The 20,355-nt window shown below is 38.7% G+C and overlaps 1 pseudogene; it reads left to right on the top strand.

Moving 5' to 3' along the window:
• The first annotated feature begins 11,304 nt into the window (after window positions 1-11,304).
• On the top strand, window positions 11,305-13,489 carry LOC139446451 (uncharacterized; annotated as a pseudogene).
• The last annotated feature ends 6,866 nt before the right edge of the window (window positions 13,490-20,355 follow it).

Below are 20,355 nucleotides of genomic sequence, written 5' to 3'. Positions count from 1 at the left end.
CTGATTATTCTCTCTTCGTTTTGTAGATATTCTAGGAACTTTCCCGCTGCATCGGGATCTCTGTAAATCACGGGAGTGTTTGTTTTCCCATCGTACCTTACAACTATATATCCAAACTCACAAGGAATATGTACTTGAGTTTTGTACGTAAAACTACTATCTTGATTGCTATGGTTGGTATTTTCTATGGGTTTGATAAGCGCTTCGAAGTCTGCGTAAATTACGTACGGTACTGGCATTTGATTACAATAATGTTGAAATTTTAATGTATTTTTTCCCTCTTTAGGCATATCGATCCTGATAGCAGTCTGTCCAACACCTCTGCAGTCTTCTTTATGCGCTTCTAATAGATCTTGTCTGCTGTACCTATGTAGGCATCTTTCGCAGAAATATTTCTTTTCCTTATGTTTTGTTTGATCGTATAATAGCCTGTTTAAACTCTTTATCCACGTATAATGATATTTACCATCTTTTTTTATCAGAAATGAATTGATTCTGGGGATATGTTCCAGAGCGGAGCTTATCCTGTGTACAACAATTCCTTTAGAATGTCCGAAAAGATTTATAGCTAAATTATTTTGCTTTTCCACCTTATCAATTTGTGATATTGGTGTAGGTTCGTCTATTCCATCGAAGTTGAGTCCATCGTTTTGGGGATAGCTAGAAGGTCTATCCGGATGCTTGTCTATGGGGAACAATGCAGATCTTATCATCATTCTTAAACAGTCATCGCCTTTATTTTTTACGTTAATTATGGCTTTTTTCTTCTTATAATACGAGGGTAAATCTATATAAGATCCACCTTTGAAGGGCATATAATTTGCTTTATCTAAATATAAACTATCGATTCTATCCACACCCCAACCCGAACCTCTATTAGTCCAGCGTTCTAAAGTTTCCTGTATCCTCTGAATTGATGTATCTAATGATGCGTTTATAGTATCGGATTCGGTTATAACTTCTTGATTGCTACGGAAATATGGTTCGGTATATTCGGTGCTATCGTCTGCGTTACTTTTACTCAATAACATTTTAATCGTCAGCTGGTATTTTATACTATGTAAATCATCTAATTCCTCGTTAAATCTACTCGATATGATGGGCTTAACATCGTTAACATCCATGTTGGAATTAATATCCATCTTCCAACCTCTTAGATATTTACCAACGCCGGCAGATATGGGTACAAATATTAATTCTTGTTGTTTATCATCATCATTATTATCTAGTAAAGCGATCAATTCAGCTTTTCTCATTCGAGAATAACCTCTCAGCCCACTGTTTCTCGCTTGAGCTTTGAGTTCTCTAACAGTCTGGGGTTTGTTGTATTCCAAACCTAGTAAGGTAATCAATTCAGCTTTTCTCATTCGAGAATATCCATGTAGACCACGTTGCTTTGCCATAGCCTTCAACTCTCTGACAAAAACCATTGTGGTTGAATGGTATATGCAAAATGAGACAAATGTCTAATTGGTTGTTTTCATATATCTAATTACGTATTCTCCCCAACCTATTCCTCTCATTGATGTAATCTCTCTTCCTAGCATAAATAATCTGGTTCCTGACCCTATCAGCACCGTGTTTCTTACATAAACAATAACGACCTTTGACCCCTATCCCACATTCAGAACACATATAGTTTATGTTTCTGCGCTTGATGTAATAATTGTCTATGCCGCAGTAAATATCAACACAGCGTCGGTTACATAGAGTCGTCTTCCCCATGAGTGTAAATTTTCAATTAATCATGGTTATACATCTATCATATCATTTGTCTAAATGCAAATCACAGCTACACTATTGATTAGGCAGTCAGCCAACCTATTTATAGATCATGGTTTATGCATAGCCACAGCTGTGGTTATTTATGAGTAGTCATGGTATAGCTGAAAATCAATACAGCAGATAACCCAATAAACACAAATGCGACCTCGCGGTCTTTCTGAGCCTCTGACGGTGTATAAAACTGACTCATTGTTGGTCTCGGTATTGGGTCGAGTTTTTTCCCATAAACGAGGAAGTATTCGTGCATGGCAGATTCGACATCCTTAAACGTTTAAATTGAATGTCCTTCATTAAGCAGTTCTTCTTGAATAAAATCTAATCTCTTCATTCTCCGCTGTGTATATTGTGACTGGGCTGCTTGGAGTTGTTCCATTGCTTCGTTATGTCGTTTACTGTCCTCTTCAACTTCTTTAGCGTTTGATTCCTTCATACTAGAAAATAAATAATTACTCCCCGAAAAAGCTAGAGCATTAACAATAGCTCCACCGACCATCATCGTAATTGTTGCCATGTTCAATAATATAAAATATTCAAATGTTTATATGAATATAATATATTCAAATGTTTAATTTCTTCATTATGTCTTCCGGGATAAGCCCTTGTTTGATGAGCATATCCTTCGTTGCCATAGCCAATCCAATATCCAGAACCATCAGTGGTATATCATAACTATTAAAATCTAGCTTGGGAGGTGTGGCTTTAGTAATCATTTTAGCCATATGAGCATAGCCAATGGCCAAGCCGGTGACCACCGCTGAATGATAAGTTGCGTTTACCAACATTTTACCGTCTGTAACTGGAGTAGTCATGCTTCTTATAGCATTATATGGGGGCTAACCTCTAATTGAACTTGTTGTATTGGGGGTGACGTTTTCTCTTCTCCGGTCTTATAAAAGAACCATACAGCCGCTATACCAGCAACTCCTACTAATGCCCATGTTTTAATAGGGTTAATATTTGAATTATTTATTAATTTCGCTTTGCGCGCCAGTCCTCCCTTCCTTCCTGCAGCTATTTTCAAAGGATTCTTTGTCACTCTGGCTTGTTTTTGTGTTTGTGGTGCATTCACATGGTTTTTTTCTCATTCACTGGTGGTGGTTCCTCATTCACTCGTTGTTCTGCAATCTGTTGTGGTTGTGCAGTTATTTCCTCTTTCACAATCTGTTGTGGTGTCACCTGTTGAGTCTCCATTTATATTATTAAGTGGACACGTATGTTTAAATTGACAATACCTAGCCGTTATTAAAGCTGTGGTGAGTGGAGCTAAAAACATTCCGTATCTATGATAAAACTCACAGCTCGCTGAGCTTATAGCGTGTTCGATGAATGGGTCTTTCTCTAGAGATTCGCATAAATACAGGCGATGTTCTGCTGGGATAGGGAGAAACGTAGTAGCTACGACTGTGTATAGTTGTAATATAGCCGACCCTATCGTTTTAGTCATGGTAGCTCCCAGTCTAGACTCGTAACGCGCGTACAGTTTTTTAATCTCTTCGTCGGTCATGTTATCAATTTTTTCGATGGTATAATTTTCACCCAAATATTGGGAACATTTTCCACCGGCTACCAAAGCCGTGAGTCTTTCTCTATGTTTATTTACATTTTGATCTGCATCAGATTCTTTGAGCATTTGTTCGATGAGTTCGTCGCATTCCATAATGTAATACCTAAGGAGATATTTAAGTCTAACATAATATAATATGGCATATCCAATAAATCCCGTAATAATGAACTGTTGCGAAAGAATGATGATTTCAAACCACATTTTATGTCATATTAACCGCTAATGTTCAGTTTGCTACATTTTGCTATAATTTTGCTACATTTTTGCTACATTTTGCTAAGCAATTGCATAAGCAGCTGGTTGATCGGTTTTTAATACGAGTTTACAGTGCTTCGTTGCCACTAACAGTTTTCTGACTTTGTCACGTTCGAGCTTGGTATAAATGACATCATTTTCGCGTAAACATTCCTCAAATGAATCTCGATCTTTGCAATGAAAGAGTGCTACCCATTTGGCCTGCTCTCTGAGATCTTTCAGGACAGAGTTGTATTTTTGAGTAAGTACCCAAACGCTATGCTGAGTATGCCGACCGGAGAATGCTAAATACAAAAGCATATCTTTCTTTTTTGTGAGTTCTTTACTCGCGCTGCAGTCGTCTATTACGAAAAGGGTTGATTCTCCTTTGTATTTTTCGTGACATACTCGGAGACAGTCTTGTAAACGATCGCCCGGATCGACTCTGTGTACCCCGTCGTCATTCATTACCCAATCTCTCGATAGGTATGTTTTATTAACGCTTATAGTCGGGCACAGAATAATAATATGATCGAAAACGTCCCGATAATGACTTTGTAAAATATCTAGAATAAAAGCTGTTTTTCCACAGCCCGTTTGCCCGCATATGATAGCACAGTGCGGATCTTTAGGTAAAAGATTATTAATAGATTGCTAGCACGAATCTCCCATTCTGTATATTAAGTTGCGCATCCATAATCACGTACAAGTATATGTTTAATTTACCAGCTGATTCCTGGAGCTTCGTTATCTGTATGGTGGCACCCTCGCTAGCATTTTCTATTCTCCTCCCACTGCCGTGTAGTTGGTCATCGTCCGTGGTTCGCATGTCTAGCCATAGCGCATACTTCGTGGTGAGGTATTCACCCATCGATACACTCCCGAGAGACAGATCTTTCACAACTGCGTTAACTTCCGGGGAGCGTTTTATAGAAGGAAGTTTTTTAATCTCATCCCACTGGTGATACGCTAGCATTCCTTGACTATATAGTTGATTAGGAACGCCCTCGATAGTCAATTCTACTTTTGTAATCTTGGGATTGTAGAACTTCTCGGTATTTCTTTTGAATGCATCGGAGGGGTCCTCGAACAGCATTGAAATACCCTTCAACGACCTCGTGGGAACGTTTAGATTGATATTCCACATCGTATCTTTTTTGTCCCTCGTGATCTTTCGATGTCGCAGCACACGATCGTACAAAATGGCTAAACTTCCTGTATACTGGTTACGAATTTGTCTGGCTAATTCGGGATCCATTATCATATCGTACTCCAGCGAGATATTGTCAATGGAATAGCTAGCATCTTCAGCAGCGGATCTGATTACTCTACCGTAGTCGTTAAAAGTGAGTTCGTATTCTAACCTATCGCCTAGGGATGCTTGATAAAAGGGCATGTGGGAATCTAGTAATTCAAAGTCTAGAGGAATATAGAATCGGTTACCTAATGCGTCGGCAATGGCCTGATCTTTTACGACAGTACTATCACCATTTTCAGCACCCACGCGCAGTCTCAATGTGTTCTTATTACAAATACCTTGGTACTGTAAGTTTTCCTGCTCTTTATCCGTTCTCCAGAGATCCATGTAACAATAGTATACATCGCTATCGTCGATACTCAAAACCTCATTACCGCTAATTTTAATCACGATTTTCTTAACGATAGCACGACCTATGTTCTGAACGGGCTGTCTGTTAACGTCGGTAGAAGTCAAACTAATCGTAAATGCTAGTCGGACAGTTTCCGGAACTAACACATCGTGTGCGCCGAGATTAGGAAAGCGAACCAGAAGCGTTTGATTCTGATCAATGGTACTAGGGTTAATAGTTATAGTTACAGACTGACTAATTGCCTTGACTCCTAATGTATCTCGAAGTCTACGTTGTGGGTTTAACTTGCATCCGTATTGCGAAGACATTGTTATATTGAAATTATATAACCATATGTTTAATATAAAAATGGGTTATTTTGATCTTAATGACTTTGGTCTAAGTACCTTAGATGATCCGAATCCAATCGAAGAGGGCACTGATGAAACCAGGTTTAGTAGTCTTAACGATGAACTTTTACAATCAACCGTCAATGATGATTACGATGCCTTAAAAGAAGATAAAAATTATGTTACCCCAATAGGTCGTGACTATTCAAAGTTTACGATAGATGGTAAAGGAATATTGCGAATACACGGCGAACCCGATATTGACCTTATGCATTCTCATACTCGTAAGCCCCTAGCTTTGTCTACGATAGCCGGTAAACACGGCACCGTGTTTGTTCGTGATAAATTAGGTTTTGTGGACTACCAATGACTTCCCGCGAAGACTACTAAGGTTCTTTGAACCGTGCGTACTGAACTCGATAATTTGGAAACAGCCTCGATGGTGGTCTCGAACGGACTCGGAGAAATCTTGGATACCTACTACGATAATTCCATGTTACAGGTACCATCCTCAGAGTTTAGTATTAGGGAATTACGAGGTCTTGACAAGGCATTGCAAACAATGCGGGGAGAACTCATCAATAATATAGCCAAGCTATCCGAACTCGACAAACATATAGCTCAAGAGAAAACAAAACTCAAACAGGCGGGCGATGAGTTTAGTAGACGCTGCGTAGCGGAAAGATTATGTAACTTAGAAGAGGAAAGATCGGCCGGCATCTAGTCTGCTTCCAGTAATAGAAAGGCACTTCGTTCGCAAATCAGTCGAATTCGAGAAACTATCGATCAAGTCCTGAACGATGACACTACACTGGCCGATAAAATTAAAACATTGTTCAGAGAACAGGGAATAACAATTACCAGTATTTTAACCGCGTTGGGATTTATTGTATCGACTTTTGACTCTCGCGTTAACCGGTGGCAGTACAGGTGGTAGTACACCACCCACACCGCCTAGTGATAAAAACAGTATAAAAGAGTGGATAAAAAAGCATTTAAAAGCATTAGGTTCAGCACTGGGAAAGCTCGCTGAGAAAGCCGCGGCCGCACTTCCCGGTATAATAGGGAGTATAGTTTCCTGGCTATTGAATCTATTAGCTAAGACCACCACTTGGCTTAGTCAAAACTTGTGGGGGTTGATCGTAGCAATTGCAGGGCTGTTGTACATATCCGCTAAGAACTATTTAACCAAATCAGTTCACTTGACCGATCTTAAGTTCCATATTACTCGGAGACATGTATAGTCCCGGCGCATAAACGTAGTCCACTTTAGATTGAGCGTACTGTAATACATCTTGAAAACCCTTTATAGACGGTGGTATGTCAACTGGTGAATTAATGGCATCCTCCACGTTTGCGACAAACTGTTTTTGTGCATTGAGCGCCGTCCCAGAACCGATGATTCCCGTTCGTGTTTGCGATTGTGCACCGAGAATTGCCCATACATAACTCTTACAAATCCTGGGTTAGTAAGATTATTTTCCGTTTTATCATTAAGAAATTCATTCCAAGCGTTTGCGGTATTGTTCATTTGTATAAATTTTTTAACAATATAAGGCAAGCCACTCTTAAAACTCATAATATCCCCTCTCCAATCGTTACTCGAAAGTTTCCAGTTGTTATCCCAATTATTAGTTTTTAAGAAAATATTATGTAAACTTACATAAAGTTTGCTGGTACTCCCCAACTTACTAAAATCAACTTTATATTTATTAAGTTCTTTATATAAATAATCGCTTTCTTCTTTGACGGTTATTTCCCCTGTGTAAGGAACTCCAAGACCATGGTTTGCTCCTTTAATACGCCAATCTTTACTCGTAGAAACATTAAATTCCTGACAAATACGCTCATACGCGGACCTATCATAATTATCAATTGTGGAATTCCACGCTCGATCCTGCGGTAATGGAGCACTAATTTCTTTAAGTATATGTCTAATATGATAGTACACGTGAAATGTTATAACAGACTTATATAGTTCAAATCCTGGAGCATAAAGAGATATGCCACTTCCAGTTGTGGCACACCATATGGCAAAGTTTAACTGATTCTGCCAAAATTGCATCGGATTGTGAAACCAATCGTGTACCATTTTATTGCTAGTTGCTGTGACTCTGTATTTTTCAAAGATATCGGGGAATTTAACGAAAAATTCAGCACCAGAGGTACTTACTATAATCAATTGATTAGTAATGTAAGTCGATTTCATATTTAAGTTATGATATAGTATCATTGTATATTTAATATGTATGTTACACTCCCGGGAATAACAAATGGTCAGTGTATTGAACTGCTTCGTACTCTCGATAACTCGGATGGACAACTCGAAGTAACTATCTGTGACGTAACGTATTACCCGCTGTGGACCAATATAAGTGCTGCGAGAGGTAAAAATAAGATGTTTATATCAAATGAAAAAAAATCCATTACTATACCTGATGGGTATTACAGCGTATGCTCACTCAATGATGAAATTTTTAAGCCTAATGGAATGAGTCTCACACAAAATAGTATGGAGAAAAAGGTACAATTTTTTTTTTATGGTAACTTACCAGTTACACTTGGATTTACACATGTTGATATATTACCCGATTTAGTTCCCTATAAAGAGTTGTGTATCTTGATCAAATAAGCACGACAGGTAATATTCAACTAGAAAGTCCTTCAACTCTGCTCAGATCTATAGCAGTGAAAAATGAAAAATATAATAGCGGTAGAACGGAATCTTTCTCATCATTACAATATAAAAAATTAAAGTGGGGTATTATTTCAGACCTCAAAATTTCTGTATTAGATGTAAAACACCAACCTGTACATATAGGATACTTAAATATAATGGTTGATACATCAGGCCCTGGAACGCTCAGAAAATGTAATACAATTGCGCTTTCCGATCTCGGAGACACAGAAGGATTCGGTAAACCCGGTACCGAATGTAAGTTATACGCTTTACACTTACACGATAATGTATTCAAGTGGAAAGAAGTTACATTCACGGGTAATCTAGAAGATTTAAGCGATGTCAACGTTAGTAGACTCCATAAAAACACTTCGTACAATATTATTCGCAACGGTGATAATAAATGGACTATGGTCGAAGCAAACATCGAGTGGCTATTGAATATCCTCATTACCCCACCTTATGTTATGATGGGTAAGGCACATAATTAAACTAAGATAATAAGTAGTGGTATCGTACTCGCGGCCTATATCCCGTCAAAACGAAAAAGTGTGTTAGTCTCTCCCCTGCCAGAAAACCCAGGTCATATGTTATATAGTTTTCCGGCCTTAAAAAATGTTAGTTTACATTTGGTTACAGAATTCGATGATATTAAAGATAACTTGAGTGCAATACCTAATATTTCTACGCTTATTATTGAAGTCTTGTTCGGAGATGTACCGGAAAATGCCTTCGAAATATTACCAGGTCTATCGATTAAATGGCTCAAGAAACATGAGCGTCAACGTTGAGGTATTATTCATATCGGAGCATCACTCGTTGCAACCCTCGAGGGGGTTCAAATTATTAAAAGTGACAGCATTTCTCTTACTAAGATATTCATGCCGTATAATATACATTTGATAAGGTTGATGTATACTCTCAAAGCATTTAAGCAAGACCAATTAAAGACTATTATAAACTAGTGTCCAAAAGAAACGATACCACCTGTTTGCAACGACATAAAAGAAAAACTAAACAATGCAGAAGTTTAGGATTGGTGTTATGCTTTTGAGAAATCCTTTCACAACATCTGTACAAAAATTTCATTTCAATAAAATCTGTACAACCAATATGACAAGCCTTTAAAGATGGGTTGGGTCGAAAAATGAACATTTCATTAGAGCACTGATCACAGAAACAACGGGAAATGTCACACCACACGTTTCAAAGTCAAGTCAGTAGCGGGTATGTCCACCGTGAGCATCAATACATGCCAGAACACGCCTACGGACTGATGACGTCAAACGTCTGATGACGTTGGGAGTGATGCGTTGCCATTCCTCGAGGAGACATAGTTCCAAGTCCTGGACGTTGACTGGAGGCACACGGCGACGTCGGATTTGCCGATCGAGGTGGTCCCATAAGTGCTCAATGGGATTCATGTCCGGTGAACATGCGGGCCATGGCAAAACCTGTACATTGGCGTTGGCAAGGAAGTTCTGTGTCAATCTTGCTGTGTGAGGCCTTGCATTGTCATGTTGGAAAAGGAGTCCACGAGGCTGTTGCTGAATAAAGGGCACCACAACAGGCCGTAGGATGTCATCAAGATAACGCTGTGCATTCAGGTTTCCACGAATTACGACAAGCATCGTTTTGACGTCACCACATATGCCACCCCAAACCACTAACCCTCCACCTCCAAACGGCCGGACCTGTTGGATACAGTTAGGCGCCAAACGTTCACCAAATCGTCGGTATACAAGCTGCCGTCCATCGTTTCTGAAGATGAGGAATCTGCTCTCATCAGAGAACATAACACGTGCTCAGTCCCGCCGTTGCCAACGTCGAACTCGCCTGGCCCAGATCAGTCTGTTGTTCCGGTGTCGAGGCGTCAGGAGCGGTCCGCGGTAGGGATGACGTGGCCGGATACCATACTGCCGTAGTCTCCTGTAGACGGTCTGTCGACTGATCCTGTTTCCCAGTGCTGTAGCCGCCGTGGACGTCGCCGTTACGGTGCGGTTCCTCAGGTGTAATACCCGGATTTAACGATCTTCACGGGGCGTGGTTACTCATGGTCTTCCACTCCTGGGCCTGTCTGACGTAACCGCTGCATCAACCTGGTGATAGTGATGCGTGCGCAGCCCAACCTTCTGGCCACCTAGACGTGTGACGCTCCTTGTTGGACCATTCCAACAGCTCTCTCTCTCTCGATGGCTGTCAAACGTGGCATATCTTGTGTTCTTTTTGTTGCTGTGATATCAACGTGTCTGATGACGTCAAACGTCTGATGACGTTGGGAGTGATGCCGTTTTATACAGTTTTTATGCACGTGCAGAACATGCTAGAGAGGGAATTGTCACTTTCACGAAATTTACGTTTTTTCCCGGAAGTGATCACGTGTTCACGGTATTTTTTATCGACTATGCTGTCTTTGGGATGTGCAATAAGAATTGGCATGTTTTCATACTAGACAATTCACTAAGTAAAAAACAATTTTGAAAATAAGTTGGTATCGTTTCTTTTGGACACTAGTTTATATTCGTAATATACACTATGAGTTTATATCCGGCGCTCGATGAAGCAATTGAAAAGATGGAAGCTGTTGATGGATTTTAATTTCATCAAATAAGCGACATAAAACATCGAATAGAGAAGGATAGGGAGTTGAGACTTGGATTGTATAAAAAGTATCGCAGAGGCGTGAATGCTCTGGACGGAGTTGACACCGCTCTTGTAGCGGCTAGCATGGGACTCAGTGTAGCTGGTGTCGGTTTACTATCAACTATAATCACCGCGCCTATCGTGCTCGGCATGGAAATAGGTACCGGAGTCTCGGGACTGACAGGAATAGCGATAAAATTCATTTCTCGTAGGTTGCAAAAGAAAGCATTAAAACACGATAGTATTCAGATACTCGCCGAAGCAAAGTTGAACAGCATTGAGGATCATATTTCGACAGCAATGGTCGATTGTAAGATATCCGAGGATGAATTTCATCAAATAAGCGACATAAAACATCGAATAGAGAAGGATAGGGAGTTGAGACTTGGATTGTATAAAAAGTATCGCAGAGGCGTGAATGCTCTGGACGGAGTTGACACCGCTCTTGTAGCGGCTAGCATGGGACTCAGTGTAGCTGGTGTCGGTTTACTATCAACTATAATCACCGCGCCTATCGTGCTCGGCATGGAAATAGGTACCGGAGTCTCGGGACTGACAGGAATAGCGATAAAATTCATTTCTCGTAGGTTGCAAAAGAAAGCATTAAAACACGATAGTATTCAGATACTCGCCGAAGCAAAGTTGAACAGCATTGAGGATCATATTTCGACAGCAATGGTCGATTGTAAGATATCCGAGGATGAGTTTCGTTTAGTGTTGTCGGAACTCACCAAATACAATGAAATGAAGCAAGAGATTCGATCAAAATCTCGTAAGACCAGTAGTATTAGCGAAGACGAGAAAAAAAATTCATAGAACAGGGGAGGCAACAAGCGCGTCAATTATTCCATGCCAAAACCAAAAAACTGGTTGGAGATTAAAAATAGATTGCTTACTATCGTTGGTCACATTTAGACAAATGCTTACATAAATATATATAATAATGGAGATCTAAAAAACTATTAAATGGAGAGAATTACCACAAGGTTTTTATTATATCAGTGATGTCAAATCAAGCAAATACGGTTATCAATTGTTTCTTATCAATTTACAAGAAGAGTGTAGTTATATAGTCTGGTCTCCTAGTAAAATGAACGAAGAACTTAATAAAAATGTTGAATATCGCTTTATTGATAAAAATAATGAAGAATATTTTTATTACCATTTAGGCTCATCTAAAGCAATGATTGGCCCCAGGTATTGGTGAGCTGGAGTCAATTTAACTTAATCTCATGACTATCGTTGAATCGCATAGTCATTTTGGCATATAAAATGCTACCTGTAGTAGCAGTATAGGTAATAAATCCGGCTCCAGTGGAAGTGGTCCAGAACCCCCATTACCTATACTACTACTGCAGATCTGGCTTCGACTACGGCCAGTGACCCGACCCAAACGTCTACTCCCCACCCAACACCAGATCATGATTACCATGAGAAACAACACGCCACAACTGAAGAAAAATTAGCTTCTGCACATGCAGAGATAAAACGCTTACAAAATTGTGTAAATGTTCAGTCTGCAAAATTATTTTCTATAAGGCGTTTCGCTACCAGTCCTGTAGACATCAATTTTTATACAGGTTTTGCTGATTTCAATGAGCTAAATCATTTTTTTCAGTGGCTCTATCCTACTGCTTCAAAGATGCAAACCTGGACACAGTTTCAGAGAGGCCATGTTCATGTTCTTTGTCATTGTTTGACCAGTTATTTGTGTTTCTCATTAGAGTAAGACAAGGTTACCCTGAAACACACTTGGCACATCTGTTTAATGTCAGTGTTTCAACTATTTTTGGAATAACTATTACATGGGCCAATTATCTGTATTTTTTGCTTGGATGTGTATGCATTTGGCCCTCTAGAGAAATGATAAATGAAAGAATGCCATCAGAATTTAAATGTTCTTATCCTGCAACACGGGTTATTGTTGACTGTACTGAATTGAAATGTCAAACGCCAACCTCTAGGGTTGTCAATTCAGAAATGTTTTCGCATTATAAAACCCACACCACTATGAAAGCATTGATTGGTATTGCTCCCCATGGGCCAATTACTTTTATCAGTTCACTTTATGAAGGATGTATTTCTGATAAGGAAATAACCAAACATTGTCATTGTTAGAGGCAGGCGATGGAGTTATGGCTGACAAAGGGTTTTTGATTGATGATCTTCTTCAGTCTACTGGTGCTCACTTGATTATCCCCCCCTTTCTCTCAAAATCAAATGATTATCAGTTTACTAGAAAGGATGTAGAAATCACACAGGAAATATCCAGACTACGTATACATGTGGAGAGAGCTATCAGAAGAGTGAAGGAATACCATATTTTTGATGGCATAATTCCATTAACCATTGTAGGATCTGTAAATCAAATTTGGACTGTTTGCTGTCTATTATCAAATTTCAGGGGTTCTCTTTTTTAAGTGATGCAAAGAGAAAACTTATGAAACATAACATGGCTAATGCCTCTGTACCGAGAGTCTGGTGACTTTGGACCATTACTTGAACCATGTCATCATGGTGTGTCATCTTGATAAATACTCATTAAACAGAAATGTGATAATTGTTTACTGGTACATTACTTCAATATGGTATATTATGCAATCAGTTTTGCAAGTTCTTGTGTCATAGTTGAATGGCATGGTAATGGGAGAGTGGAAACATCTTTATTTCCTTGTATTAATAATACATTTATGCTGAAACAGTGCAACTAAAGTTTTCAAAACTGAAGTATGTCAATACCATAACAATTTGATCATTCATGAATATGTGTGTACATATCTTACCATGGTTACATGTCTAACACATTAATTGTCAATGTCTCATGTCAGAGAAGTAAAGAAATTCATCCTTCATGAAACACATGAATTACAATGTCACTTGGCTGATGTATGAATCACATCATAACCCGATTACTAATGTAAAACTTCATTACCCATAAAAATAGACATTTACGGGTTGATATGTCAGTAGAGTCTGTCTGGTTTCCAACCGTACAAGCTACTTGTCAAATTACTTTCCATTCATTACATCAGTCAACTTGCCCCTTACTGATAATATTGTTTAGATTTTACCAAGTAATTTATGAAATAGTTGAAGTAAAACAGATCCAACCTGGTTTTCATTTCATTGCAAAATTCTTCATTGAAATATATTCTCTCCAAGTGGTAATCATCTTTGCATCAAACAAAGAAATCGACCCACCTGGCCCCAGTGAGTAACATTTGACCCATTACTTGATGATAATGCTGGAATGTTTCTTTGAGCTTGTATGTACCTTGAGATGTTAACTTAAGGTAGTTGATATTTGATATGGATTGTGCAGTGGAACATTTGATTTCTAGCAAACCCCAAGGGTCACTCTCAGACGGGTCATATACCCCCCTGTCTGGTGAAGTGGCTAGATATGGACATGTATGGTTAATGACAATTCCACAAGCATGGACATTAAGCTTCTGCAGCTTTGAATATGCCTCAGCAGCAGAGTCCTCATTCTTCATGCCATACTTCATAGCCTCAGTTTGTCTTTTGGATTTCAGTAGAGAGTCACACAAATGTTCAAAGTTATCTTGTCTGGTATGCACAAATTTAAAGTTACTTGAAGATAGGCGATGTGCCTTAAGTTCAAACCACTTCTTTTGCTCACATTGATCTTGTGTTTCCTGCTCGTATAAAGCACTCTGTGTTGATGAAACTGACAGTCCATCGATAAATGTTTGTTGGTTTGATGTAAGTGGGCCATTTAGTTTGCTTTTAATATCAGGCGTTACAAAAGGTGGGGGAAAGGGGTGTGAATGGTTTATGATATGACTTTTGTTTATGTTTGATATAGGAGGCTGTTGAAGTGAAATGGTTGAACCTTTGGGAACTTGACCAAACGCAGATGGTACAAGAACTATATCATTCATATTTGGAATGATTGATGAGAACTGATTAGCCTTAGGATTTTGTCCACAAATGTTTTTAGAGTGGAAGAAAATTCATTATGGTTGATGTCTTTGGGCAAGGGATTGTATAGAGTAGACCTCAAACCATCAAGGCGTCTCTTTTTTAAAGGGACAGGTTTCGCATTGGAAGATGATGAGTGAGTAAGTGTAGGAGAAGCAGAGGAAGTGTTAGTAGAGGCAGCAGATGTAGTAGAGACAGCAGATGGAGTAAAGGCAGCAGATGTAGTGGAGGCAGCAGATGTACCGGTAGTAGAGGCCATAGATATAGTTGAGGCAGCAGATGAAGTAGAGGCAGCAGATGAAGTAGAGGCAGAAGAAGAGGTAGTATCTGTTGATGACTTAGATGTAACAGATCCACTGGCAGGTGTTTTTATTTTTTTAACAGTGATTTGGTCTACCTTTTTGGCAAAAAGGCCTTTACTTCTTTGTGGAACATGCCATGTCTGTGGCAGCGATGTTTTTGACAATGCAGGTGGCACTGTTTTTAAGTCAAGGGATTGATAGTGTTGTAACAAATACAGTAAACCAATCACGTGATTACATTTGCCCTGGCCAGATTCACAATTACACGAAGTCTGCTCAATGAGAGTTGAATCGGTTGTATTGATCCAGATCTGAAAAATATCATTGGTAGTCTATTGTTATTATTGTTTTATGTGGTAATATCAGCTCAGTGTAATAGCACTTTTTTCTTATGAGGATTAATTGGCCTTGTCCAATTATAACCATGACTTGAAAATAATTATGCAGGGAACCCAGTTATCTTTTCTAAGCCATGAGCATACTAAAGGTTTCTTCACTAAATTGATTGTTCTTCAGACTATTGATTCAAGGTGTGGGTTTTCAATAAATGAAAATTTTAATTATCTTTCCATCAAAAAGTACTTTTTTTTCACAGCCACAATTGTTTTAAATGTATCTTAACGAGAAAATATGAAACAATTTATTGAGTACAAAAACACAATTTCCTTTCGGTTTTATTCACCTTCATGTGATAAGGGGTTTCATTCTTTTTTATTGACTTGAAGCTTCGAGCTCTGCAAACTGCTCCATCAGGTTGAGGAGATACTATAATCATAAAAGTAATTGAATATCCTGCCTGTTATAATCATGAAAATATCAATGTATATAATTGATTTAAAACAGGTCTGTAAAATAAACCCTTGTATACAATTTATATCATTCTTTGTTGTATTTAATTTGCCTGTATGTGTTTACTTTTAGTCTGACTCATGTTACCATAAAATGGTGAGTTATTACACATATACTTCTTTGGAGCTACGTGAATATTTATTGGTCACACAGCAGATCATATGGACACATATTACTCAAATGTGGAAGGTAATAGAACATTATCTGAGCTCCCTGGTAATGTTTAACACTGAACATGAATGGTACACTATGTACAGTGAAAAACAAAATTGATGGAAACCTGTGAAACGAATCTTTACTTAAGGTGAGTTGCTGCTGGTTCTTAGGCTTATGATGATGAAAGGACTTTTTCACAAGTTCAACACGTTTTCTTTGAGGTTACAACAAATGTGAGTAGAAATTTATGTTTTGATAGGTGAATGCACATAACAGAAGAAAGTATTATTTCAGCCAGAGACCATAAAATATGGTATCTGCTTCAGCCTAACTATTGTTATGTGACATATGAGAAAGTCATACAAATCATACAGTGATCAACGCAGCAACATATACTTTTTATCTTTAAATTTCAGTTTTACACATACTGTTATATTACTCATTTCATGTTCAAAACAACACCCAATATTTTTTAATGATTTTTCATTGCCACTACAGTAGGAAGCTATTCACCACGTTTTTTTGTTTTGGAAAATATTTATACTTCAGGTGGAATGTAAACAATGAAAAAAATCTGATTATTCATTTCAAAAGCTGTTCTTATTTGGACTCATATCAATAAGAAAACAAATCGAAACAACTTCACAGCCAAATTAAAGTGTTGTTTATTGTTTACTAAACAATGTGATGTAATGATTATCCCATCAACAATACTAGGTGTCACATGTATTATAAAAACCGCAAGATGTGTGTTTTTGGAGGACTTTGATAAGATAATATTTAACGGAAAATCACTTCCGGGTTGTCGACACAACCAAGGACCTACCCTCAACATCGAATATGTATCCCTCGCAAAAATTGCCATAGGCTCTTTTTAATACTTTTCTGGGGACTTTTGCAATTTGGTTTACCCAAGTTTCAACAAAACCGGGTCTTATGACCGGGACACAGTTTAAATTTTTGGTCCACACAGTCTTCGCGCTCAAATTGGTGGAACCCATATCGATACTGATTCCTTGACACGGAAGCACCGAATGCTCTCCAAGCCTCGTTTTCGATCCAAGATGGCGAAAGTGTGAAAAAGGTCAATACTGGTTACGAATTTGTCTGGCTAATTCAGGATCTGTTATCATATCATACTCCAGCGAGATATTGTCAATGGAATAGCTAGCATCTTCAGCAGCTCTGATTACTCTACCGTAGTCATTAAAAGTGAGTTCGTATTCTAACCCATCGCCTAGGGATGCTTGATAAAAGGGCTTGTGGGAATCTAGTAATTCAAAGTTGAGCGGAATATAGAATCGGTTACCTAATGCGCCGGCAACAGCGAGATCTTTTATGACGGTATTATCACCATTTTCAGCACCCAAACGCAGTCTCAATGTGTTCTGATTACAAATACCTTGGTACTGTAAGTTTTCCCGCTCTTTATCCGTTCTCCAGAGATCCATGTAACAATAGTATACATCGCTATCGTCGATACTCAAAACCTCATTACCGCTAATTTTAATTGCGATTTTCTTAACGATAGCACAACCTATGTTCTGAACAGGCTCCCTGTTAACTTCAGAAGTCAAACTAATCGTAAATGCTTGTCGGACAGTTCCCGGAACTAACACATCGTGTGCGCCGAGATTAGGAAAGCGAACCAGAAGTGTTTGATTCTGATCAATAGTACTCGTGTTATTAGTTATAGTTACAGACTGACTAATTGCTTTGACCCCTAATGGATCTCTAAGTCTACGTTGTGGGTTTAACTTGCGTCCGTATTGCGAAGACATTGTTATATTGAAATTATGTAACCTTATGTTTAATATAAAAATGAATGATTTTAATCTAGATAACATAACTGATACTAGTACAATCAAAGAGGGCACTGATGAAACCAGCTTTGGTGGCATGAATCTTAACGATGAACTTTTACAATCAACTCAATGATTATTACGATACCTGTAAAGAAACCCCAATTGGTCGTGACTATTCAAAGTTTGAATTAGATGGTAAAGGAATATTGCGACTGCGTGGCGCTCCGGATATTGATCTTATGAATTCTCGTACTCGTAAGCCCCTAGCCTTGCCTACGATAGCCGCTAAACACGGTATCAGCACTGTTCGTGATGAATTAGGTTTTGTGGACTACTCACGACAAGAAAAACTTTCCGCGAAGACAACTAAGGTTCTTCGGACTGTGCGTACTGAACTCAGTTACGTAGCTAATTTGGAAGAAAGCTTGAAGGTGGCCTCAGACGGACTCGGAGAAATCCTGGATACCTACTACGATAATTCCACGGTCAGTGTATCATCATATTCGGAGTTCAGTATTAGGGAATTACGAGGCCTTGACAAGGCAATGCAAACAATGGGGGGAGAACTCATCAATAATATAGCCAAGCTATCCGAACTCGACAAGCATATAGCTTATGAGAAAACAAAACTTGAACAGGCGGGTGATGAATTCAGTAGACGTCGCGTTGCAGAAAGATTACGTAACTTAGAAGAAGAAAGATCGGCCCGCCTCGAAGCTGCTTCCAGTAATAGAAAGGCACTTCATTCACAAATCAGTCGAATTCGAGAAACTATCGATCAAGTCCTCAACGATGACACTACACTGGCTGATAAAATTAAAACATTGTTCAGAGAACAGGGGATAACCATTGCCAGTATTTTAACCGCATTGGGATTCATTATATCGACTTTGACTCTCACATTAACCGGTGGCAGTGGATCACCCAAACCTCCCACACTGCCTAGTGATAGGGGTGGTATAAAAGAGTGGATAAAAAAGCATTTAAAAGCATTAGGTTCAGCACTGGGAAAGCTCGCTGGGAAAGCCGCGTCTGCACTTCCCGGTGTAATAGGGAAGATTGTTTCCTGGCTCTTGAATTTATTAGCTAAGATCACCACTTGGCTTAGTCAAAACTTGTGGGCACTGATCGTAGCAATTGCAGGGCTGTTGTACGTATCCGTTATGAACTATTTAACCAAATCATAAGTAAACCAACCGCGACTCCACCTACTATAAGCGCTGTTTTTTCATCGATATGTTGTTGATTTTTAGCCGCACACTCCCGGGAATAACAAATGGTCAGTCTATTCAACTTCTTCATACTATCGATAACTCGGATGGACAACTTGAAGTCGCTATCTGTGATGTAACGTATTACCCGCGGTGGACCAATATAAGTACTGCAAGAGGTAATAATATTATGTTTATATATGGTGTAGGCATGCACATTATACCTGATGGGTATTACAGCATATGCTCACTCAATGATGAAATTTTTAAACCTTTGAGACATAGTCTCACACAAAATGAGTCGAATGGGATGCTGATTTTTAGAGCTGGAGAAAAGGCTGGAGTAAAGCTTCTCCCATACTTAGAAGTTACACTTGGATTTGAAAGCGGAGAAGTAATCCCGCAAGGCGAAACATTGCATGGAGTTAAATTACCCGATTTAGTTCCCTATAAAGAGTTGTGCATCCATCTTGATCAGATCAGTACGACGGATAATATTCAACTCGAAAGTCCTTCAACTCTACTCAGAGCTGTTCCAGTCAAAGATGAAAAATATAATAGCGGTAGAACGGAATCTTTCTCAACATTACAATATAAAAAATTAAAGCGGGGTATTATTTCAGATCTCAAAATTTCTGTATTAGATGTAAAACATCAACCTGTTCATATAGAATACTTGAGTGTAACACTCCATATTATAAATAATGGTTGATTCATCAGGCCCTGGAATGCTCAGACAATGTAATACAATTGCGCTTTCCGATCTCGGAGACACAGAAGGATTCGGTAAACACGGTACCGATGGTAAGTTATACGCTTTACACTTACAAGATAATGTATACAAGTGGAAAGAAGTTACATTCACAGGTAATCTAGGAGATTTAAGCAACGCGACGTTAGTAGACTCCATAAAAACACTTCTTATAATCTTACTCTCAACGATGATAATAAATGGACTATGGTCGAAGCAAACATCGAGTGGCTACTGAATATCGTCATTACCCCAAGGTATGTGATGATGGGTAAGGCACATAATATAACTAAGATAATAAATAGTGGGATCGTACTCGGGGCTTATATCCCATCAAAGCGTAAAAGTGTGTTAGTCTCTCCCCTGCCAGAAAACCAAGGTCATATGTTATATAGTCGTCCGGCAGTAAAAAATGTTAGTTTAAATTTGGTTACTGAATTCAATGATATTAAAGATAACTTGAGTGCAATACCTAATATTTCTACGCTTAT

Source organism: Haliotis cracherodii, unplaced genomic scaffold (genome assembly GCF_022045235.1).
Source record: "Haliotis cracherodii isolate W230 unplaced genomic scaffold, xgHalCrac1.p SCAF_6, whole genome shotgun sequence".
NCBI classification, from domain to species: Eukaryota; Metazoa; Mollusca; class Gastropoda; order Lepetellida; family Haliotidae; genus Haliotis; species Haliotis cracherodii.
The sequence above is the reverse complement of the archived record's forward strand: the minus strand, read 5'-3'. Positions and strand labels throughout refer to the sequence as shown.